Genomic DNA, 26,157 nt, shown 5'->3' with positions numbered 1-26,157 from the left:
TAGTGAATTTGAACAGACAACCTTGGGGTTCAAACTGACCTTGTGGTTCAAACTATCCAGTGCTTATCCTACAGCGCCACACCAGAATTCATAAAGAAACGTTGTTGTTGTTAAGTGTCGTCGAGTAGGTTTCAATGCATAGTGACGCTGTATAGGGTTTCCGAGAAGCGACTGGTAATCTTGAACCATCAACCTTGGTTCAAACTGACCTTGCAGTCCAGTGCATTAACCCACAGCATGACACCAGGACTCCAAAGAAATGTTAGAGAAACCCAAATTGAAAGCCATTGTATAAATAACTGGCCCATATGCTTTACAAAAGGAGCTCTGGTAGCATTGTGGTTACAAGTCAGGCTGCTAACCTCACTGTCAGCAGTTCAAAACTACCAGCAGTTCCACAGGAGAAAGCCTTATCTTTCTGCTCCTATCAAGATCTATAGCCTCGGAAACCATGCAGGGTGGCTATGAGTCAGAATCGACTCCACGGCACACCACCAGCATCACCACCACCCAAGAACTAGATCCCAAGTCATGAAAGGCAAAGAAAATCTGCAGACTGTCCCGTATTGAAGGAGCCTAAAGTCCTGGCGTGGTACTGTGGGTTAATGCACTGGACTGCAAGTTTGGTGGAACTGTAAGGTCGGTGGTTCAAACTCAGAAACCCTGTACAGGGTGGCTATGAGTCAGAACTGACTCAAAGGCACATAACAACAAACACAATGACAACTAAATTCAAGATTGTCTTCTCAATCGAATTCTGAACCAGAAAAAGATTTTTTTTTTCCTTTAATATACAGGTGTTGTTGTGTGTGGTCAAGTCGATTCTGACTTATAGCGACCCTGTATAGGGTTTCCAAGGAACAGCTGGTGAGCTTGAACCACTGACCTTGCAGTTCAAATGACCTTGCAGTCTGACACATTAGCCTACAGCGCCACATACAGGACATTATCAGGTGATTAAACAGGTACCTCTAGAGGTAGTAGATGGGTTGGAAATTCATCTCCACCACATTAGCTGTGAGACATTGGCTAACTTGTTTAACATCTCCGTGTCTCAATTTCTTCATCCAACCAAGACCTGTGACTTACAGAATACTATTACATCAAGGAGCTCTGGTAACGTAGTGGTTACGAATCGGGCTGCGAACCTTAAGGTCAGCGGTTCAAAACTACCAGCCACTCCGCAGGAGAAAGATGAGGCTTTCTACTCCCGTAAAGATTTACACCCTCAGAAACCATGTACAGGGTCGCTATGGGTCGGAACTGACTCAAAGGCACTTAACAACAACAACAACAATTATATCAACATTCATTTCCTAATTTTGATCATTGTAAGAGACTGTCTTTTTGTCTTGGAGAAACATGCAATAAAGTATTTAGAGATAAAAAGGCATTATACCTAAAACTTCCTTTTAAACAATTCAGAAAAAGAATAATTATATGTATATATACAGAAAGAATAAAAAAAGAAATGTTAACTTTGGGGGAAGTTAGGTGAAGAATCCTCCAGCATTACTGTATTCTCCTTGCATCTTTTTTCTATAGGTCTGGAATTCCAAAAAAAGTTTTGAAAAAAGAAACACAAAGAATCCCATCTTTCCACCGTCTGTCAATGTCCCGGAGCATACAGAGTGTGAGGCAGAATTTCTTTAAGTATCCTTTACAGCTTCATGCTGGAGAAAGCTTCCTTGTTAGTATTACACAACAGAATTTTCTTTTCCAAGAGAGAAAATGCTTCTAGGGCATCAATTGAGCCCTTTGTATATGAGACACATTAAAAATGAGGAAGACAGTGCTCTCTTGTGAAAGAGGACATACCAAATTTCTCACCCATTCCCCCACTCCTAAAAACTGTCCATGGCTCTACTCATCCTTTGACACTCCATTCACAAGACCCTTTTGTGTGCCAGATTTTCACAGACTTCTCAAGAATGTGGTGAATTTGCTGTTGTTGAATGTGGTTCATTTGCCCAAAATTCCTCAGCCTCTTTTTCCATCCTCATTTCCATCATCCTTGCCCTTTTCTCCAATAGGCCACTTCAAAATGGAACCAAAGAGCAGGGCAAGGAATGGTCAGGGCCAGAGAGGGGACTGCCGTTCACGCAGTCAGCAGACACTCACTTGGTGAGAACACTTTTGGGCCACCAACTAGGCCAGAGACACAACAGGGAAGAGGCCAGCCTAGATCTTCCCTCACAGGGTTTCCAAGGGTGAAGACAAACGTATAGAGTGTTCCAGAAGGGGAAGTGTTAAAGCCAATTCCCACTCATGGCAACCTGATGTGCGTCAGAGAACTGTGCTCCATCCACTAGGGTTTCAGTGGCTGATGTTTCAGAAGTAAATAGATGCCAGGCTTTCCTTCCAGGGACTCTGGGAGGACTCGAACCTCTAACTTTTCAGTTAACAGCTGAGCAAGTTAACTGTTAGCAGCGCTCAGCAGCTCTGACAGGTGCTCGGGAGATATGAGGAAGCAGAGCCAAACTATTCTCCAAAAGTCAAGGAAAAGGTGATTTTAAGCCATGATCTGATGGATGACCAAGTTAGCTAGTTCAAGCAGAGTAGAGGTTAGGGTAAGGGGATAACACTTATCACTCATAAAACGAAATGGCCACCCTTTCTTAAAAAAACACCCATCACTGATTTCCCATCCAGATCAAGCAAACATTCAAGGGGATGATGATGATGGCTGTACAGTTGCTTTGTGGAGCCCTGGTACCATAGAAGTTACACACTCAGCTGCTAACTGACAGGTCGGCAGTTCCAACCTGCCAGGTGGTCCTCAGAAGAGCTATGTGGTGGTCTACTTCCATAAAGATTATGACTTAGGAAACCTTATGGGGCAATTCTATTATTCAAACCTTTAAAGGTCGTTGAGACCCCCAATGACATGGAATGAGCCAGTGCCAGCAGTGATGGGCTCGAACACAGCAACTGTGAGGATGGAGTAGGACAGAGCAGTGCATGGGGTCGCTATGAGTCAGAAGAAACTCAAGGACACCTAAAACAACAACATGCGTCACAACTGGCTTACAAGAAACAAGTGATTTTGTTGTTGTTGTTGTTGTTGTTGTTGTTGTCATTATTTGTATTCTTTCTGGTGGGTCCTGTCTGATATCTAGATTTTCAGTTAGGATGCCTTCAACCATGTTGATGTTTTTGTTAGGTGCCATTGAGTCAGTACCGACCCATAGTGACAGCAGAACGAAACACTGCCCGATCCTGGGCCAACCTCATAATTATTACATTTGAGCCCATGGATGCTGCCACTTTGCCAATCCATCTCACTGGAGATCTTCCTTTTTTTCTCTGACCCTCCACCCTACCAAACATGATATCCTTCTTCAGCAACTGCTCCCTCCTGAACTCCAAGGAGCACTCTGGCTGCACTTCTTCCAACACAGATCTGTTGGTTCTTCAACCATGAGTATCAAAGAAATCATTGGAAATGGCTTAAGCAAAACAGAATTAAAATAGATTTGTGTAACTGGTTCATTAAACATGGTAACACTAGACTGTTAACCATAAGATCATGGTTCAAGCCCACCATGCAATTCTCAGAAACCCTATGCAGGATCACTCTGAGATGGAATCAACTGAACAGCACTTAACAACAATACAACAGATTCAAGAAGTGCACAACAGAAGATACCTTTAGTCTTTTGACCGGGTCCTAACAGCTTACTTCCCTTGCTCACTTCCCCCAAGCCATGAAGCCCTGGGTCAAGGATGGACAAACAGTGGCCCATAGGACAAATCTGACTGGGTGCCTGTTTTTGTAAATAAAGTTTTATTGGAACACAGCCATGCTAGTTCATTTCCATAGTGTCTGGCTGCTTGAGGAGTTGCAACAGAGTCTGTATGGACCCCAAATCCTAAAACGATTACTCTTGTTGTTCTTACTGTTTTTAGGTGCCATTGAGTCAGTACCGACTCATAGTGACCCTATGCACAACAGAATGAAATACTGTCCAGTCCTGTGCCAACATCCCAATCCTTGCTACATTTGAGCCCATTGCTGCTATGCCAATCCATCTCATTGGGGGTCTTCCTTCTTTGTGCCACCCCTCCACTTTACCAAACCAGTGACTGGTCCCTCCTGACAATATGTCCAAAGTATAAGAGATGAAGTCTGCCCATCCTGGCTTCCAGGGAGCACTCTGGCTATACTTCTAACACAGATTGGTTTGTTCTTTTGATAGTCTATGGTACTTCTAATATTCTTCTCCAACACCATAGCTCAAATTCATCAATTATTCTATGGTCTTCCTTATTTACTGTGCAACTTTCGCATACTTATGAGGTGATTGAAAATACCATGGCTTGGGTCAGGTGCATCTTAGTCCTCAAACTGACGCCTTTGCTCCTGAACACTTCAAAGAGGTTTTGTGTAGCAGATTTGTCTAACACAATGTCATTTGATTTCTTGACCACTGGTTCCATGGGTGTTGATGGTTGAACCCAACAAAATTAAGTCTTTGATACCTTCAATCTTTTCTCCATTTATATAGATGTTATTTATAGGTCAAGTGGTGAGGATTTTTGTTTTCTTTACATTGAGGTGCAACCCATACTGAAGGTCGTGGTCTTTGATCTTCATCAATAAGTATTTTAAGTCCTCTCTGCTTTCAGCAAGCAAGGTTGTATCTTTTGTATATCGCATGTGTTTAGTGAGTCTTCCTCCAATCCTGATGCCATATTTTTCTTCATATAATCCAGCTTCTTGGATTATTTGCTCATCATACAGATTGAATAAGTATGGTGAAAGAATACAATCTTGGCACATACCTTTCATAATTTTAAACCATTCAGTGTTCCTTCATTCTGTTGGAACAACAACCTCTTGGTCTATGTACAAGTTCCTCAAGAGCACAATTAAGTGTTCCAGAATACTCATTCTCTGCAATGTTGTCCATAGCTTGTCACAAAATTGGAAGCCTTCATATAGTCAATAAAACACTGGTAGCGTAGTGGTTACAAATCGGGCTGCGAACCCGATTAAGGTCAGCGGTTCGAAACTACCAGCCGCTCCGCGGGAGAAAGATGAGGCTTTCTACTCCCGTAAGGATTTACACCCTCGGAAACCCTGTACAGGGTCGCTATGGGTCGGAACCGACTCAACGGCACTTAACAACAACAACAACAAACATCTTTCAGCCAAGATCTAACATCAGCAATGATATCCCTCCTTCCATGACTTCTTCTGAACTTGGCTTGAATCTCTGGAAGTTCTCTGTCAATGAATGGTTGCAGCCATTTTTTTAATCATCTTTAGCAAAATTTTGCTTGCATGGGATATAAACGATAGTGTCCAATGATTTCTGCATTCTATTGGGTCACCTCTCTTACAAAAACTTTTGCCAACTCTGCCATAGATGATACCTATGGGAGAGCTCTTAGCTTTTTTTATTTCTTTCCGATATTAATTATCTTATTTTTTCACAATAAAATGTTCCATCCAGTCTAATACCAAAATACAATTTATCATACAAATTCAAGCTTCTTCCTTATAACCCAGTCCCTCCCGACTTCTCAGTTCCTGCTAATCCTAGGCTAGGAGACCTCTAGTGAAGAGAGGAACCAGGGGTTAGTTTTTCGGTGCCTCACTCCTATTTCATTTGCAAATGTTGTTTCTGGTTCCTCCAGGGTTACAGCACAGATAAGAGGAGAATCTTATTGGGTTGATTCTGTTTGCAGCCTGGTATTATGATCATCTGTGTGACAGAGACACTTCTGAGGATGCTAGAAATCCCCATCTTGAGTACTTTACACTGCTCCATTCTTCCATAAGGAAATCCACTCTTTGACTGACTGAACGCTACCACCTTCTCACAATACAGAGTCCTCATGTGGCATTGTAAGATAAGCGCTGGACTGCTAACCCACCAGTTGCTCCTTGGAAACCCAATACACAGTCACTATGAGTTGGGCTGTGGGTAACCAGACAGACCTTTGCTTTATTCATATATAGCAAACTGTCCTATCCACCCAGAAAAGGGCTGGCAATATCATTCCACAAATCCAACCACTGAAATCACAGTGAGCACAGCTCTATTGTGACACACCTGGGGTTGCCATGAGTCAGAGTCAACTCATTGGTAACTGCTCTTTCTCCCAACACACCCCATTCCTTGGGGAAGGCTGAACCCGTCCATGATGACCCATGGCTTCCTAACCCATCCCTGCCACTGCAGTTCTCACCTTGTGCTTCCTTGTCACAGGCTAGTCCACTGTAAATTCACCAGGCTAGAGTGTGGAATTGTTCCTGCATTTCCAAAATCATCCAGGCATCTCAAAGTTCTTCCCATTCCCAGTGGGGGTCATGTATCCGTGTAGCCAGTGTGAGGCGATGGAGAAATAACTGTCTCTCCTCCTGGTGGGTGTCCCTACTATTAGTGAATAAATCTCTTGAAACATCCTTGGCTTAAAGTTACAAGGGTAACTTTTTTAAGTTTCTTCACAGAAATCCTCCTTCCTTCCTCTTTCCTGACCTGTCTTACCTTTGCTTAAACACTGACTGAATGTGGTAATAGCCACAGGTTGTCACACTGGTTTGGGGTTACCTCTTACAGGTGGTGTGTGGATGGACTAGCAAAGTGATTCTTTATCAGGGAAAATTTGGCTTTCAGTATTTTGGGTTATCTTTTAGGGGAAGAATGATATTTGCCATCCAGTGGATAGAGGCAAGAGATGCTGTGAAATGAGTATCCTATAGTGTACAAGGTTGTGGTGGTGGTGTGCCGTGGAGTCGGTTCTAACTCATAGAGACCCTGCATAGGGTTTCTGAGGCTGTAACTCTTTATGGGAGCAGAAAGCTTCATCTTTCTCCCACAGAACTGCTGGTAGTTTCAAATTGCTGACCATGAGATTAGCAGCCCGACTCCTAACCACTATACTACCAGAGCTCCTTAGTGTACAAGAGAGCATCACTTAGAGAATTATCCAGTCCAAAATGGCAGTAGTGCTGAAGTTGAGCATGAAACCATTGTCCAGTACCTCCCTTCATATGATGCATGAGTGATGGTAGAGGTTAGGTGGTGGATGGCCTGTAGTTCTTGGGTTTGGGTCCTAAATCAAGAATGGAAAGAGTTCCCTTTATATAACCTTTACTATTTGTGTTAAGGACTCCTGAAGGAGAATCCTGAAGGGCTGGATTAATCGAGCAGCAATGAGTGATGCCTTCAAGGACCTATTGTTGTGACTTTTTTCCACTGTCGGGTCTTCAGAGTGCTAGCCCCAAGATCGCTGCTCCATCTCCACATACCACACGCTGACTATGAGGCAGAAAAGGGAGGATTCTTCCTTACCTTTTAATCTAATCGATGGGGATATCCGTTCTCAGAAACCCCCAGCAAACTTCTCCTCCTATCTCTGCCAACGTTCCTCACATGCTCACACCCAAGCCAGCTGGTGCGAAAGGGAAAGAGCAGACCTTGACTGGCTTCGTCCAATCATCGTCAGCCAGCCCCAGCCTCTCCACAGCAGCAAGCCCATTACCCAAACCAAACTGATGTCCCAGTAGCAAATAGGAAGCATTGCTGTTGGGTAGGAAGCCAACAGTGTCCACCACATCATGGTCCTGGCTTCTCTGACCTTACCCTCTCCCAGCTCAGACATGGTCCTCACATAGAAGCTCTAGGGAAGAGGTTCTTCGATATAACTGTACATCATTGTCACCCAGAGAACTTGTCAAAAATGTACAGGGGCCCTGTCTCCATCCGAGACCTACAATCAGAACATCTGTGATGAACCCTTCCTGGAATGGCAAACCCTACCTGGAATCCTGTGACACTGTAAGATAAGCACTGGACAGCTAATGGCAAGGTCAGTGGTTCAAACCTACCAACCACTCCACAGAAACCCTCTACAGGGTCACTATGAGTCAAAATTGACTCAACGGCACTTAACAACAGCAATAACATCACATGGGGTCCTTGTAAACCCACGAGGGTCATGAGGCCTAGTACCAATCTTGACCCTTAGCTGAAGGAATTTGAGAACCCCCAACTTCAAGTCCTGATGCTATAAATCACTAATTTGTACTGTTGGCCCAGTGTTTTTATTTTGGTTTTTGTTAACTGTATGGATCCCCAAACTCATACTCCCTGAATATTGTAGACCTAACAACTGAACTCCTGCCTCAGTACTATGATAGTAGTAGTATTACAACCTCGCCTGTGTATTGAACTCTTACCACTTACTGTACTGAGCACTTTATACCAGTAGCTTATACACACCATAATAGCAGCATGATCAAGGAGATCATTGTCCCCATTATACAGAGGAGAAAACCAAGATTGGTTTCACATACCCAAGGTTACACAGTAGGAAGCAGTAGAGCCCAAATTTACATGCAGATCTGTTGAACTTCAGAACCTAAACTCTTATGCCAAGATTTTGTTTCTCTCAGCAAGCTCCAGAGAGTAACACTCACACTCTGTGTGGCAGAAAAGGAGGCTGAACTAAGCACACGTATTCCGCACAGGCCACATGGGAATGATGCTTGTACTGCGGTGCAATGCAGAGCTCTAGAATCACTTCCCCCATTTTTGCCAAACTTGCCTAATCATCAAAATCACCTGTGGCACTTATTAAAAATAGGGGTTCTCCCCTGAAGATTCTGGTGCAGTACATTTGGGGTGAAGCCTGGGAATTTTGATTTTTACCAAGCTCGACAGGAGATTCAGACACGCAGACAACTTTGGCAAACACTGTGCTTAGCAGTCTCCTTCCTCAGGTATACTAACCTGCCTTATCCAACAAAAGGATGGAAGATCAAGTTCACCCAGAGGTACTTTGGGTGGACTTGATCTTCCATCCTTTTGTTTAGCAGATGAGCATGTTAACCAGGTACACCACCCAGGGACCTCACTAACACCCAGACCTTCTAATGCCCAGTTTCTTAGTCTGCAGTGATTCTGAAGAACTGGATAAAGCAGCTTCCAATCTCCATACTGCCTCTCAAGTGCTAAGAACTTTAATGAATCAGGCAATATCAATTCAACACGCCATGTCCAAAGGCAAACCCACCAACTACCCTACTCCTAGCTCCTGCTCTTCCTCCCATGTTCTTTGATTCACCAACTGACTCACCATCTATTCAAACAGTTGAGCCAGAAATCTTTGATGCATCCTTTCTCCTTCATTCTTACTTTTCTAACCACCAGTTCCTAGTGACTTTTACTGCTTAAGTAATATAAATCAGTCTTTTTCTTCTTTACCATTGTCTAAATGACATCCTACAGGTCCCTGAGTGGCGTAATTTCTGCTAGTCTACTAGCAAAACAGCTTTGGTAGCGTAGTGGTTACGAATCGGGTTGCGAACCACAAGGTCAGCAGTTTGAAACTACCAGCTGCTCCACAGGAGAAAGATGAGACTTTCTGCTCCCGTAAAGATTTACAGCCTTGGAAACCCTGTTCAGGGTCGCTGTGGGTCAGAACCAACTCGATGGCACTTAACAACAACAACTAGCAGAAGCTTGGCAATTCAAAGCCACCCAGCAGCAATGTGGAAGAAAGGCCTGGCAATCTTCTTATGTAAAGATTACAAACAAGAAACCCCTATGAAATAGTCCTACTCTATAACCTGTGGGTTTGTCATGAATCCGAATCAACCTGACAGCAACAAATTAAATGAAATCCCTTTGGGGAAGTTAAGGTCTAATTCCCTTTCCACTGTGTATGGCTGCACTTTTGCGACAATTTCAACATATAGTTATTGTTGTTAAGTGCCGTCGAGTCGGTTCCGACCCATAGCGACCCTGTACAGGGTTTCCAAGGTGTAAATCTTTACGGGAGTAGAAAGCCTCATCTTTCTCCCGCAGAGCGGCTGGTAGTTTCGAACCGCTGACCTTAAGGTTCACAGCCCGATTCGTAACCACTACGCTACCAGAGCTCCTTTTCAACATATAGAATGTCCCAAAATATCATGCTACATAACTTCCAAGGCTAGTTCCACTTTGTCCACTGGGACACTTGTTCATGAAGCCTCCGGCCTACAAGTCTGGTACTGAGTTAGCTCTGAGATAACCATATTGGGAGGAAACCCAAACTAGCCCACTCAGGGAAACTGTAAGTAACAGCCCTCCACGAAGAAGGACAGATGCCAGGACCACCTCTAGCTGCTCCAACTCTTCACTGTTCTGGCACCAGCCATCTGACTGCAATCACTTGAGACCAGCATTGACCAGCCTAGGCTTTCCTGAATTCCTGACCCAAACAAACCATGAGAGACAATAAAACAATGGATGCTCTAAGCCAGGAAGGCTGGAGGTTGACTGAGTTTTGTATGCATCAATAGCTAACCACCACACCAACCCATGGGTGGCCAGAGCAGTTATTCAAAGTGTGGTCCCTAGACTGGGATTAAAAACTGCTTGTTACCAGGCAGTACAGAAATGGAGAGTAAATGCTTAAGCTCTTTGACAGGGTGGTTTTCTGTCTGTTGGATCAAATAATAATAATAAATCAGGCTCGTATTTTGTCTGAATTGGGTTCGGAGAGCAGAGAGGGTGCTATGTTTGACTAGTCAGTCGGACACACTCTTGTAAATGGAGCGGCAGTGAAGGCTGGAGAGAGGCTATAAATCCAGGGACGTACACAGGGTCCCTACCTAAGGCACAAAGCACAGGTGTGTCCACTGGAACGAAAGAAAACCAGGATGCCCTGACACAAGAACCCGCCTTACATACGGACCCTTCGGCTGCATATAACAGAAAACCTTACTCCAGTGGATTAAGCAACTCATAGTTTATTTTTCTCATTGCATCAGAATGTTGTCAGTAACAGCCCATATTTTCCTGGCCCCTGACATTTGTGTGCACATCAGCCAGTCTTCCAGCTGTCAGAACTGCTACTCTGTGAGACCTTCCACCGCAGCCTCAGAAAATCGTTATGGCTCTTAGAGAACTCTGAAGTGCCTGCTCTACTCAGGCTCCGGGTTAAGCTTCAGTTGCCTGCAAACTATCACAGGGGGTGTTGTTGTTGTATAGTGCCATCGAGTTGGCTCTGACCCAGAGCAACCCTGTATAGGATTTCCGAGGAGCGGTTGGTGAGCTTGAACCACCAGCCTTGAGGTTCAAATGAACTTAGCAGTCCAGTGCATTAACCCACAGCGCCACACCAGTACCCCACACAGGGGATAATTTACCCTATATTGGGCTTTCTTCCTCTCCTCGTCTCAGGTCCCTACTCCTTTATCAATGTTTCCTGGGATTACCTACCAACAAACCACTGGCATTCTAAAAGCAAAGCAGGAAGTGGTAGGTGATGGTACTGAAGAGGTAGACAGACTCCAGAGAGGTGGAGCGGTAAGGACAAGCAGAGAGCTAGCAACAGAGATGGGATTCAACCCTGTTCCTGGGGTAACAAGGAGACTTGGTGGTACACTAGTTAAGTGCTTGACTGTGAACCAAAAGGTCAGTGGTTCGAACCTACCATGGGAGAAATAGATGGCAGTCCACTTCCACAGATTACAGCTTTGGAAGGCCCTCTGAGGGCTCTATGCCACCCTATCACATTGCTGTGTGTTAGAATCCACCCAGTGACTACGGGTTTGGTTTTCTGTTTTGTGTCTTTTCTTTTTGTTTTTGATCCTGGGACAACCCTCTACCCATCTCATTTCTCTGCTCACTAAGGAGTCAAGAAGCCCAAGCACAAATGTAAATGGCCCCCACAACAATCTGTATGATTCTTCCTGCCAATGAGTCACCTGAACTCTCACCACTCACTCTGCCTCTCCCCAAACAGCACCCAGGACGTACCTGTTCTCCATCCAGAGGCTTTCCACTGCTGGAACTACCAGGCCAAAATCAAGATGAATAAGAGCTGGGGGTCCCAAAAAGCATGTCCATTTCCCTCAGCATAAAATGGAAAACACAGAGCACTTCACATGAAACACACTCAGTTCAACATACATTTCTTCCATTCGTTTGCTGTGTGGCCAAGGACAATGATCTGAACCCCTCTGTGCTCTCCAGAAAGTATTGGTATGCTAGTGATGTGCTTCAAGTTCTGGGTTAGCTCACTGGACTGTTAACTAGAAAGACAGAGCTTTAAGTCGATCAGAGGTGTCGTAGAAGAAAGACCTGGTGATCTACTTCTGAAAAATTCGGCCATTGAAACCCTATGGAGAACAGCTCTCCTCAGACACACATGAAGGCACCATGAGTCAGAGTTAACTCAACAGTAGCTGGGTGATGTTTGTTTTTGTTTTGTTTTTAAATAATACTACCTTGCTATATCAAGGAGCTCTGATAGCATAGTAGTTACGAATCAGGATGCTAACCTCATGGTCAGCAGTTTGAAACTACCAGCCATTCCATGAACGAAAGATGAGGCTTTCTGCTCCCATAAAGATTTACAGCCTTGGAAACCCTGTACAGGGTCGCTATGAGTCGGAACTGACTCCACAGTACTCCATCCCTACCACCTTGCTGTATCAATTCAAAAAATAAATAAATAAAAGTGCCCAGGCCATGCCTGAGACACAGTTGGTGGCCAATAATGACCAGCCCTGTCTCCTTTTTTCCCACTACACTCTCTCTTTCACAACAGAATGAAAGACCAAGGAGAGATGTGTTGGCCAAGTAGTGGACTCCACATGTCTGGTACTCCTCAGCCCACGAGTTACAGCCCCCTGCCCCACAGGATGATCTTGGCCAGACTAATACCTCATTACATTAACACTGTCCTGAATGCCAGGGAGCTCATAAATGGGGGTCCAACGAAAATAAAACCATTCTAATTGTGGCCCAGATTTCATCACTGGCTAGTGAGCTCCCCAGTGATTTGACTAAGAGCCAGGCAATAGTCAAATAATCAAACTGCAGATGCTAGAATAGCAAATGGGCTTAAATTTAAACAGTGGCAGAGACCCAACTCCAGTGGGGGAAAAGAGAGATGAAGAGGGGGACATGCAGCCTTTTGTGATGTTGGAATGTAACAGCCTTGCTGGTTAATCGGCCCCATGGAATAACCAGGCTGGTTAAGAAATAGTAAATAGGCTTGCTCCTAAGAAGTCACCTAGGTCGGGACCTCACTCAGGGCCCTCTGACCGTTGAATCTGTTCCCAGAGCTGAAGAGATCCCAAGGGTAACATGAAGGCAGAGACATCATAAACTCCATCCTACTGATTGTCCCATGGACATCAAGAAAGAAGGGCAGGTCTAGTTTTAGGTTTGTCATACTGTGATGGCTTGCATGTTGTTGGGATGCTGGAAGTGTGATTTCAAATACCAGCAAGGTTACCATGGTGAACAGGTTTCAGCGGAGCTTCCAGACTAAGACAGACTAAAAAGAAAGGGCTGGTGATCTACTTCTGAAAATCAGCCAATGAAAAACTCATGGATCAGTGCACGACGTTGTCCCGCTCACTTGCTTTGACCTCATCTCCAGGAGGAATCAATTGCTAGAGGAGGTCATGGTGTTTGGTGAAGTAAAGGGCCAACAAGGCAAGAAAGACCCTCAGTGAGATGGATTGGTCTGGAACTTGAGAGTAATCTGGGATGATGTGGACTGGTCAACATTTTATTCGGTTGTACATAGGATTACCATGAATTGGAGACAATGCCACAGCAGCTATCTATTTGTCTGTCTGTCTGTCTGTCTGTCTATCTATCTATCTATCTATCTATCTATCTATCTATCTATCTACCGACCTACCTAACCAAGAAGGGAATGGTGAGCTGACTCTGAAATGACCACAGGGATCCCTGTCTTCCCCTTACGTAATCTCCCTTCTCCTAAATTCCCATTGACTATGGACTCACTTGTTTCTAACAAAACATGACCAAGGTGAAGGGATGTCACCTCTGCAACCAGGTTATAAAAGATGGTGACTTCCATCTTACAAGCAAAATTTTTCCTTTGTTGGCTTTGATGAAGCTCCTGTGTTGGAGAGGAACATGAGGCAAGGACCTGAGGGCAGCCTCTGGCAGCAACTGAAACCCGCCATCCAAGAATCCTCAAGAAGTTGAGATTCGGTCAACAAGCACATAGGTTTGGAAGCATGCCCTTCCCTAGACAAGCCTTCAGATACAACCACAGTCCTAGTGACTGTCGCCTTATCTCTGAAGTGAGGTCTCAGCTAATCTGTGCCCAGAGTGCTGAACCACAGAAACTGAAATAACAAACATGTATTTAAGACCCTGTGGTAATTCATTATATAGAAATAGATTACCACGAAGAGCTAGACAAAGAAGGAAGATACCAAAGTCATGTTGGCAGTTGGGTGAGGCATAGTTAGAAATGTTATGATACTACTTAACATCATTATGTGGCACTGTGGGTTAATGCGCCAGACTGCAAAACCATTTGAACTGTAAGGTCAGCGGTTGAAGCTCACCAGTTGCTCTTCAGAAACCCTGTATAGGGTCGCTATGGGTCGGATCTGACTCGACGGTACCTAACAACAAACAACAACATCATCATTTTTATAGAATCATTGGAAAGGCACCCAGAGATTCACTTAATCAAAGTCCTTGATTTTGAACTCACATGAGAGCTTTGTTGTTGTTGTTCGGTGCTGTTGAGTCGGTTCCGACCCATAGAGACCCTGTATAAGGTAAGGAGCAGCTGGTGACCTTGTGCTGGAACACTAACCTTATAGTCAAGTGCTTATCCCACAGCACCACACCAGGACTCCTGGGGAAGCTTGGGGGACCTGTTTAATAAGTTGTTGCTCTTAAGTGCCATCAAATTGGTTCCAGCTCATAGCGACCCTGTATAGCAGGGGTGAGAATCTTTTTTCTGCCAAGGGCCATTTGGATATTTATAACATCATTTGCGGGCCATGCAAAATTATCAACTTAAAAATTAGCCTGCTATAGTTGGTCACCAGCCGTTCCATGGGAGAAAGATGAGAATTTCTGCTCCAGTAAAGATTTACAGCCTCAGGAAACCCCGTACAGGGTCGCTATGAGTCGGAACCAACTCCATGGCACATAACAACAACAACAACATATTTGGTCAAACATTTAATTAACTCACCTTTCTTAACAACAACAAAAAATGTGATGGTTGGTTTTACGACTGCCTTGGCAGGGCCGGACCAAATGATTTAACATGCCTTATATACAACCCACTAGTGGCTACAAGTTGGGCTGCCAACCTCAAGGTCAACAGTTCGAAACTACCAGCAGTTCTGCCGAAGAAAGATGAGGCATTCTGCTCCTGTAAAGATTTACAGCCTTGGAAACCCTGTGCAGGGTCACTAAGAGTCAGAATGGACTCCACAGTACTTAACAACAGCAATACAACTCATGGAGTCCTGGTGTGGTGCTGTGGGTTAGTGCGCTGGACTGTAAAGTTGGCTTACTCAAGGTTGGCAGTTTAAGCTCACCAGCTGTTCCTAGGAAATCCTAGGAAATCGCTATGGGTCGGAACTGACTCAACAGCACTTAACAACATGAGCCCCACAAGCTAGATGTTCCCCACCCCTCCTGTATAGGATTTCCAAGGCTTTAAATCTTTGTGGGAACAGAAAGCCTCATCTTTCTCCCACGGAGCAGCTGGTTGGCTAGAACCGTCAACCTTGTTGCTTGCATTCCAGTGCTTATCATATGGAGACACCATGCTCTTGGCTTTAATTTAGAGATGAGAGCATTTTCTACATGTTTTTGTTAGTTGTCATCTAGTTAATTCCAACCCAGGCCAATCCATTCATCTCAAGCATGGGATTGCATGTACCTTGATTGAAACAGATTTTTTCTTCGAAAATATTGATCATCTTACTATATTCTAATTCATTTTGCTTTTTGATATTTTTTCTGCAGAGAAAGTAATTGAATTCATTTCAGCTTCTTTTGAAAATTATCACAAATTTTGGATCAGTAACATTAAAAAAAAGTCTGTCTCATGGATTAACACTAGGGGCATTCAGAGTACGCTCTCCTATTTGCTTTTAAAAGCATCATTAAAAGGTAGCTCTTAAAAGCATTTTTGCAGTCATTTAATTCAATTTGGTTCACAGTGTAGGAGTTCTGCCTAGTGAGAAATAAAAGGAAATTATACGAACAACATCCAGAGAGCATACTAAAAGAAAAGGAGCACACCCTTCATCTCCTCCTTTCTCCTCCCTAATGTCTGAGATGTAAAGAAAATGGCTAGAACTCAAACTGCCATGTTGGCTCATGTGGTAGAAGTCATGTGTTGAAGAGGGAAGAGCAACAAGATAAGACAACTGGAATCCTTGATGATAGGGAAGCTACCACCCTAGGCCTAGATTTCTTCTTCCTTCTGGACTCACTTATACTAGAGAGAAATTGACTTCCATTATTTTGAATTTTTGGTCACTCACAGATGAGGTGGAATCCTGGTGTAGAGCAACAGGATAATGTGCTGGATTGCAAGGTAGGTTTGAACTGCAAGATCAGCAGTTCAAACTCACCAGCCACTCCTTGAAAACCCTACCAGGGTTGCTATGAGTCTGAACCAATTTAATGGCACTTAACAACAATGACTTTTTGCTTTCTTCCTGTATGTTCTTCATGTCATCCCACAACTCTTCTGGTCTTCAGTCTTTAGTGTTTAATGCATCAAATCTGTTGTTCTGATGATCTCTAAAATCAGGTGGGATATACTCAAGGTCATATTTTGGCTCTCGTGGACTTGTTTTCATTTTCTTCAGTTTCAGTTTGAATTTGCATATGAGCAATCGATGGTCTGTTCCACAATCTGCCCATGGCCTTGTTTTGCTTTTCCATCGTCTCTTTCTGTAGATGTAGTCAATTTGATTTCTGTGTATTCCATCTGATGAGGTCCATATGTATAGTCATCCCTTATGCTTTCTAAAGAAGGTATTTCAAATGAACAAAGCTTTGATTTTGCAGAATTCTATCATGCCATATTTTCCAACTACTGATCCTTCCTCTTTGTTCTCAACCTTTGCATTCCAATCACCAGTAATGATCAATACATCTTGATTGCATGTTTGATCAATCTCAGACTGAAGAAGTTGGTAGAATTCTTCTATTCCATGCTCACTGGCTTTAGTGGTTGGTGTGTAAATTTGAATAATAGTATTAACTGGTCTTCCCTGTAGGCGCATGGATATTATCCTATCACAGACAGCGTTATACTTCATGACTGATCTGGATATGTTCTTTTGACAATGAATGCAACACCATTCCTCTTCAATTTGTCATTCCTGGCATAGTAAACCATGTGGTTGTCAGATTCAAAATGGTCAATACCAGTCCATTTCAGCTCACTAATGCCTAAGATATCAATGTTTATGCATTCCACTTCATTTTTGACAATTTCCAATTTTCCTAGATTCATACTTCATACATTCCATGTTCTAATTATTAATGGATGTTTCCAGCTGCTGCTATTCATTTTGAATTGTGCCCCATCAGTAAATGAAGGTCCCGTGGGCTTTTCTCCCACAGACTTTACTCCATTCACATCATCATACTTTGAGGAGGCAGCTCTTCCCCAGTTGCATTTTGAGTGCCTTCCAACCTGAGGGGCTCATTTTCCAGCACTATATCTGACAGTGTTTCTCTGCTATTCATAAGGTTTTCAGTGACTAAATATTTGGAAGTAGTTTGTCACCACTAGACTGTCTTCATCTGGAACCTGTCCACCACGGGTGACCCTACTGGTATTTAAAATACTGGTGGCATAGCTTTCAGAATCACAGCAAATCACAAGCCACCACAGTATGACAAACTGACAGAAGAGTGGTGGAAATTTGAATAATAGTACATAAACTTGAAAAATAGTGCTTTAGTGGTTGCTGCATAAATTTGAATAACATTTTTATCAATGGAGAAAAGATTGAAGTTATCAAGGACTTCATTCTTCTTGGATCAACTATCAACACTTATGGAAGCAGCAGTCAAGAAATCAAAGGACAAGGACGTATTGCATTAGATAAGTCTGCTGCACAAGACCTTTTTAAAGTGTTGAAGAACAGAGATATCAGCTTGAGGACTATAGTGTGCCTGACCCAAGGTTATTTTCAATAACCTCATATGCATGTGAATGCTGGACAGTGAATAAGGAAGACCATAGAAGAATTGATGCTTTTGAGTTATGGTGTTGGAGGAGAATATTGAAAGTGCCATGGGCTGCCAAAAGAACCAACAGATCTGTTTTGGAAGAAGTGCAGCCAGAGCGCTCCTTGGAAGCCAGGATGGCCAAACTTCATCTCTCATATTTTGGACATATTGTTAGGAGGGACCAGTATCTGGAGCAGGATATCATATTTAGTAAGGTGGAGGGTCAGAGAAAAAGAGAAAGACCCCCATCGAGCTGGATTGACAAAGTGGCAGCATCAGTGGGCAACAATTGTGAGGTTGTCCCAGGACCAGGGAGTGTTTCGTTCTATTGTACATAGGGTCACCATGAGTCGGTACTGATTCGATGGTACCTAACAACAACAACAACAACAACATTAACAACACAGCTGAGTTAATCTGAATTAATTTATTACTTCCTCTTTTTTCAAGATAAGGAAACTCAGGGTCATGGGATTTGAAATAAATTTACTGACCGATACACTGACTGGTCTTTCTATAGATAAAATTACTGGCTAATAGATCCCACATGTCTTGTGTTTGTTTTTGTTGTTGTTTCCAGGATAAATAACATCTCCAATTTTCACATTGATTCCTCATAAGGATAAAATGACCAGGACCTTCACTTACTTGGTGTGTCTATAGAAGCCAGTCTATATTATTAATAATCTTTCCCAAAGTCATCATCCAACATGGAATAATCTCTTCCAAAACATAATCAGAAAACATGTAACATCCAAGAAAACTTTAGGCTGGTCTTTCCAGGATGGTTCTCAGTCTCAAGAGAGACTGACTTGTACAGATAAGTAACAATGATAACTTGATTGTAAAGGATCCTTGGAAATGTGAGTTGGAGAGAAATTTGTACATTCAATATAAAGACTCCAATCACCCTTATCTTATTCTTTCTACTCTGAGAAGGCTTCAATGTGATGCAAAACTTGGCAGCCAGCTAGGACTCAGAAAGCAACCTAAGCCAAGGAATCCATTTTGTCTAAAATGAGGCAGCATTTGTTCTTCCTGTAACAAACACACATTTGGATTGTCCAGGATCCCTTCCATTTGGGAATGCACTCCTCTTCCACTCCAAGTATTTTGAAGTAACTAGCAAACCACTTCTCACTCTAGTCATAGGGGAGGGGCAATGACATAGGATGGTTCATCAAAGCATCTTATCTCTCCAACCACTGTGATTGGACAAAGGATGAGCACATGACCTGAGCCAAGCAGATCAGCCTTCACTGGATTCTATCTGCTAAAGCAATCTGAGAAGATCACATCCTGTTGGGGGAAATTTGATCTTGGGAGTTTGTAAACTCAAGACAGCTAGTGGTCATCTTCCTTCATCACATGGAGGTAAACTGACTATTGTTGTTGTTGTTAAGTGCCATAGAGTTGGTACCGACTCATAGTGACCTTATGCATGGCAGAATGAAACACTGACCGATCCTGGGCCAACCTCACTACTGTTGTCACGCTTGAGTCTATCGATGCTACCACTTGGCCAAACCATCGCATTGGGGGTCTTCCTTTTTTTCTCTCATCTTCCACCTTACCAAACATGATATCCTTCTCCAGCGACTGGTCCCTCCTGACAATATGTCACCACTCATCCGTCAGTTTGTTGTACTGTGGTGGCTTGTGAGTTGCTGTGAGAGTCTGGAACATATGCCACTGGTATTTTAAATACCAGCAGGGTCACCCATGGTTGGCAGGTTTCAGATGAGCTTCCAGACTAAGACAGACTAGGAAGAAGGAGTGACGAACTACTTCCATATATTTAGTCACTGATCACCTTATGAATAGCAGAGAAGCTGGCTATAGGAGATGAAAATGCAACCAGTACAAAGAGAGGAATAGAACCAAGAGGTGAGAGAGAGCTGACTGAGGCCAGGATTCAGCTCAAACACATACCTTTAGACTTCCCATGTATGTAAGCTAACAACTTTTAATTTGTCCTCAAGCCTGGATTTTGGAGTTGGATTTTTTTCTGTAACAAAAGAGTTCCTCAACAATTAGTCAAAAAGTTAGCAATTCCTACCCACCCAGAAGCAACTCAGAAGACATACCTAGCTATCTGCTTCCAAAAGGTCTTGAAAACCCTATGATGCAGTTGAACTCTGCACACTTGGGGTCTCCATGGGTCGGAATCAACTTGACAGCAACTGACAACAATGATGTATAATAAAGAGTCCTAAAGTACTACTCATGAGTTCTAACCTGATTGGGCATTTTAGGCACCATTTGGTCCGATGGATTACCATTGGGTCTCATTCTCCCCCAGTACTTCAGACTCAAAGATAGTTGAGTCTGTTATCCTCATTTTCTGGCTGTTCAGTTTTCAGTTGCCAAATGGCATGGTTAGTATCAGACGTGCTACCCTTTGCAAAGCACGCTGGAGTTGGGGATCACTTTGCTTAAGTCTATCCCAAACTTTAAATTAAAAAGTTGTCATCCAGCTGACTCCAACTCAAGGTGAGCCCATGTGTCAAAGAAAAACTGTGTCCACAGGAGTTTCAATGGCTAATTTTTTTTTTTTTTTTTAGATATCTATCACCAGGTCTTTCTTCTTCGTATTCTGTCTTAGTTTGGAAACTCTGTTGAAACCTGTTCACTATCGGTGGCCTCTAAGTGGACTTGAACCTTTAAGTTAGCAATCAAGAGTTTAATGGTTTGTTCTATCCAGGGCAAGACTATCCCCAGGCACCACTCAATCTGCAAATACAGCCATCTGAGGGCAAGTAGGTAGAGATCTACAGAGCAGGCTCAGTAAGATGGAGCGGTAGACATTCGTTCCTGTTCCATCAGTAGGCTTCCGAAGCAAGTACTATGTTTCTAACATTTGCACTGAAGAGAGATGCAATTTTCCTGATCTTGGCTAGTCTGTGTGCTGAGGAGAAGGTAATGCAAAAAGGGGCAGCACCTCTGTCCCCAGGACACAGAGAAGTAAAGTCTGTGCATTTGAGAAGTAAAGTCAGTCCTGCGATGTGTGTCAGGAGGGCAGGCTCCAGGGGAAAAGCACATTGCCACATGTTTGTCAACCTAGTGCAAAGGAAACAGAGACCCTGCAGGGCCCCTGTGTCCCTGCCCCACCTTCTTAGTGACAGCACATCTGGAAAAGAGGAAACCAGGACTTGATGGCATTTCCTTCTGTTTGCTACCTTTGAGGTGGTTTCCCAAATGTCATCTCCTTTGAGTCTCACTCCAAGCTCAGGAGGTGGGAACAAAGCAGGGTGAGTGTCCTCCATGTTTCAATGCATAATGAAGGTTTTGATTTTCATCAGGAAATGCTTCAAGTCCTTTTCGCTTCCAGTGAGCAAGACTGTATCGTCTGCATATCTCAAGTTGTTAATGAGTCTTCCTCCAATCCTGATGCCACGTTCTTCTTATAATCCAGTTTTTCAGACTATTTGCTCAGTATATAGATTGAAGTATGATGAAAAGATATAACCCTGGCGCACACCTTTCCTGATTGTAGACCAGTCAGTATCCCCTCGTTCTGTTTGAACGACTTCCTCTTGGTGTATGTGCAGGTTCTTCATGGATACAAATAAATGTTCAGGAATACCTGTTTTTCTCAATGTTATCCATAGTTTGTTATAATCCACACAGTTAAACACCTTTGTATAAATCAATAAAGCACATGTAAGCATCTTTCTAGTACTCAACTACTTCAACATAGATTTTGGAGGGAACAAAATTCAATCCATAGCAGACTGATGAAGATATGATTGATTGATAGATCCCAAACATCTTTTTAAAGGATGTGGGAAAATTATGAAACATCCTAGTGAACTGTTGATATTGTTGCTGTTAAAACCCATTAACTCAATTCTGACTCACAGTGACCCAGTATAGGGCTTCCGAAGACAGGCTGGTGGGTTTGAACCACTGACCTTCTGGCTAGCAGTCCAGTACTTATCCTACAGCACCACACCAGGACTCCACAGTGAACTATTTGCAATGGTTATTTCTGAGAAGGAGAATGGGGTTGATTGATGAGGGGAGAGTTTCAGTCTTCACTCTATGCAAACAGAATCTATCTGTGCATTACTCTTATAAAACAGGTAAAGAAAATGAAAAACCGTAACATTTGGAATCAGCCTGTTGAGTTATCATTACTGACAGTGATGTTTATTAGCTTCATGACCTGAACTGGACAATGGGGGCAATAACGCCTGCCTCATAATGACCACTGAGTAAGATTCTAAGTCATATTTGCTGTTTATTGATCACCTAAGGAACTCTGGAGTCCTAGTGTGGTGCTGTAGGTCAATGCACTAGACTGCAAAGTCAGTCTGAACTGCAAGGTTGGTGGTTCAAGCTCACCAGTCGCTTCTTGGAAACTGTCTAGAGGGCCTCTATGGGTCAAAACCGACTCACCGGCACTTAACAACAAGGAACTCTGGTAGTGTAGTGGTTATGAACTAGGCTGTTAACCTCAAGATCAGCAGTTCGAAACTACCAGTTGCTCCATGGGAGAAAGATGAGGCTTTCTGCTCCTGTAAAGATTTACAGCCTCGGAAACCCTGTGCAGGGTCACTATGAGTTGGAACTGACTCCACGGTACTTAACAACAACAAGTATATACCAAGTAGTCCTGGTGGCACAGTGGTTAAGTACTTAGCTGTCTACCAAACGGTGAGTGGTTCAAACCCACCACCAGCCAGTGCAAAGGAGTAAGAATGGCAGTCTGCTTCTATAAAGATCAGAGCCCTGGGGACCCTACGGGCATTCTTCTCTGCCCTGTAGAGTTGCTGTGAGCTGGCAGTAGGTTTGGTATTTCACTTTAAGCTTACTGTACACCAGCCTCTGTTCTTGACCTTTGAAATGCACTTTAGCAGAAGCTTCATGGGTAACTATTATTTGTGTGTTTTGCATGTAAGAAACTGAGGCCCAGAGAGGTGAAATAATTTGCCCAACATCACAGAATCACAGAACTGGGATGAAATCTGAGTGTCTTCAAATCTAAAGTCAATGTCAGCCCCTCCGACCCCCGCCCCCATAATCCTTCCCACATCCACCACTCAAGGTTCTGTCATTTTCTCTTTCAGAAGTGTGTTTATACTGGGCTGAGGTGATGCCCCAAGATAAACTTTAGACCAGCTCCAGAGAAGCAGCCAGCCCAGACCTTGAAGAGGAAGACCAGGAAGTACTGACTCAAAGCCACAGCCGATTGCTCACAACCAGTGTCTGGAAGCTCCCGTCTCCCTCTCCCATTTCCTCTGAAATAGATAACAACTTCTTTTTTTAGCCCAAAATACCACTGGCATACACACAGGAAGAGCAATAAATCTCAACTGAGAGAAATTCCTTTAAACTAGCCGTCAGGGATTTGCATTACGAAACCTCATACCCAGCTAAAGCCAGCGAGGAACCCCACCACCTTAGAGACCCCCATAAGGGAGAAAAAGAAGAAAAGAACCAGGAAACGAAGCGGGTGAAGGTGGCGCTGCAGGTTAATGAGTTAGACTGCAAAGTCGGTTTGAGCCACAAGGTTGGCGGTTCAAGTTCACCAGCTACTCCACGGAAACCCTATACAGGGTCACTATGGGTTGGAAGTCGACTTGACAGCACTTAATAAAAACAACACAGCAGCAGCTGAGTGGACATTTAAGACTGTGAATGACTAACTGGATACTTGGAATTATTCACAGCAGAGCACACAATCTGATTCCTCTTTGTGTCCCCCAAATTTTCAGTAAAGTTTTACTCACTTGCAAATAGCAACAAACTCCTTTAAAGGACTTAAGATGTGCTGGGAACTGTTATAGGAATTGCTACAAATTAACCCTTTTAAGAAGGAGATACAATTCGGATCCCAACATTCTAAATGAGGTCATTTGCTCCACAATCCCAGAGCTAGCATTAGGGCCCAGACAGTCTGAGTTGAGGGTCCACAGTCTTCACCACGACCCTGTAATGCCTCTCAAATTGCTGGCATGGTAGAGGAGTTTCTTGTGCTGAAATCAAAGAGGGAGCTGTGCACCAAGTCTGGATGATACAATGCAAGGCTTAGCTTGGAGCTGAAGATGACCTTGAGAATGTCAGGAATACTCAGAAATCTGGGCAAGAGTGTTGACCACCTCAGGCAATACAATGGGGTTTCAAGCCAATCTTAACTTAGATCTCAAGGGTTCTAGAGCCCCAACTGTTGTCTGGGTTGTATTTCCATAGGGTGTTGCCATTTCCCCTCCTAGATCTCTCTGGGAGTCCGCTGGGCCTGGCATCTCTGCCTTGTTGGCATCTGGGCCCTTACCTTCCAGTCCCCCTTTTAGATCCCATTTCTATTAGGTTTTGTCCTCGCTTGGTGTTGTTGGGATTTAAAGGGATTAATCATACCCATCTTCCACTGAGCCCAGTGAAACACAGATTTAGAACCATAAATACAGAAGGTGGATGGAAGATAACCCGTCAGTTTTAATATCGGCATTGCCTAGTATCACAAATTGAATTTTGTCTCCCCAAAATATGTGTCTGCTTGGCTGGACTGTGATTCTCGGTGGTTTGACAGTTATGTGATGAACCCCCCAAGATGTGATCTGATGGGATTGATGAATAAGAGGACTAAGGGTGGGGTTGTTGTTGTTGTTGTTGTTAAGTGCCATCAAGTCAGTTCTGACTCCTAGTGACCCTGTATAGGGTTCCCAAGGAGCGACTGGTGAGCTTGAACCACCAACCTTGCGGTTCAAACAGACTTTGCAGTCCAGCACATTGACCTACAGCACCATACCAGGACTTCTAGGGTGGGATTGTTGTTGTTGTTGTGAAGTGCTGTCGAGTCAGTTCTGACCCACAGTGTGGGATACACCAAACTTAAACCCATCTCAACCCTGATTCCATGTAAGGGAAATTCTGGAGGTTGGCACGCAATGCCTTTTATCTTACAAGAGATAAAAGGAGATAGAATTGAGCTGAGAAGGGGGGACAAACTGTCACCAAGGAAGAAGAGCTGGAAGTGGCATTTGTCCTTTGGACCTGGGGGTCTCTGCACCATAAAGCTCCTTGTTGTGGTCGTTAAATGTCATCAAGTCAGTTCTGACTCATAGGGGCCCCGGGGTTTCTGGGGAGCAGCTGGTGAGTTTGAATCACTAATCTTGCAGTTCAAACTGACCTTGAGGTGAACTGCTTATCCTTATCCTATGGGATGACACCAGGACTCCATAAAGCTCCTAAATCCAGGGAAAGATGATCCCACTACACATGAAGGAAGGCTGGGCCTACAGATATTGAAAAGACAAAGGACCTTTCTCCAGAGCTGTTGCTCTGAATTTGGACTTCTAGCCTCCTAAACTGTGATAAAATACATTTCTGTTTGTCAAAGCCATCCCCTTGTGGTGTGTGGTATGTGGCATTAGAGAACTAACACATCTAACTAGAGTATAGGACTGATACTCCTGGTCAAATGGGTTTCCTCTACTTTTCCCTAAGTCCAGCACTGCTCTGCAGAACTCCCTGGGATGATGAAGTTCTGGAGCTATGGAATATGGTAGCCACTGGACACACGTGGCTATCTAGCAGTTGAAATGCGGTTAGTATGATAAAGGAAGTGAATTACACGTTTTATTTCATTTTAATCCATTTAAATTTAAATAGCTTCATGTGGTCAGTGGTTACTATACTGTACTGCACAGGTCTAATTCTTGGAGTGCTTTCCATGAAGAAGAGTGAAACACCATAGCAGCAAGAAGAGGAATTGCTAGTTAATGACAGTTGAGGCTGCATTCATTTCTTATTGCTGCTGTAAGCAGTATTATCTTATAGTCCTGGAGGTCAGAAGTCTGAAATAGATTTTCCACTGGGATAAAATGCTGGTAAGACTGGAGGCTCTAGAGGAGAATTCATTCCCTTGCCTTTTCCAGTTTCCAGAGGCCACATGCCTCTGGTAGCGTAGTGGTTACGAATCAGGCTATGAACCTCAGGGACAGCAGTTCAAAACTACCAGCCATTCTGCAGGAGAAAGATGAGGCTTTCTGCTCCCGTAAAGATTTACAGCCTCGGAAACCCTGTACAGGGTCGCTATGAGTTGGAACCGACTCCATGGCACACAGCCACAACCACCACCATAATACAGATAAAAACAACAACAACCAGAAAACAACTCAAATACTTATCAGTAGGTGAAGGAGCAAAGTAA

Source organism: Chrysochloris asiatica, unplaced genomic scaffold (assembly GCF_000296735.1).
Source record: "Chrysochloris asiatica unplaced genomic scaffold, ChrAsi1.0 scaffold00076, whole genome shotgun sequence".
NCBI lineage: Eukaryota > Metazoa > Chordata > Mammalia > Afrosoricida > Chrysochloridae > Chrysochloris > Chrysochloris asiatica.
This window is presented reverse-complemented; position numbering follows the sequence as displayed.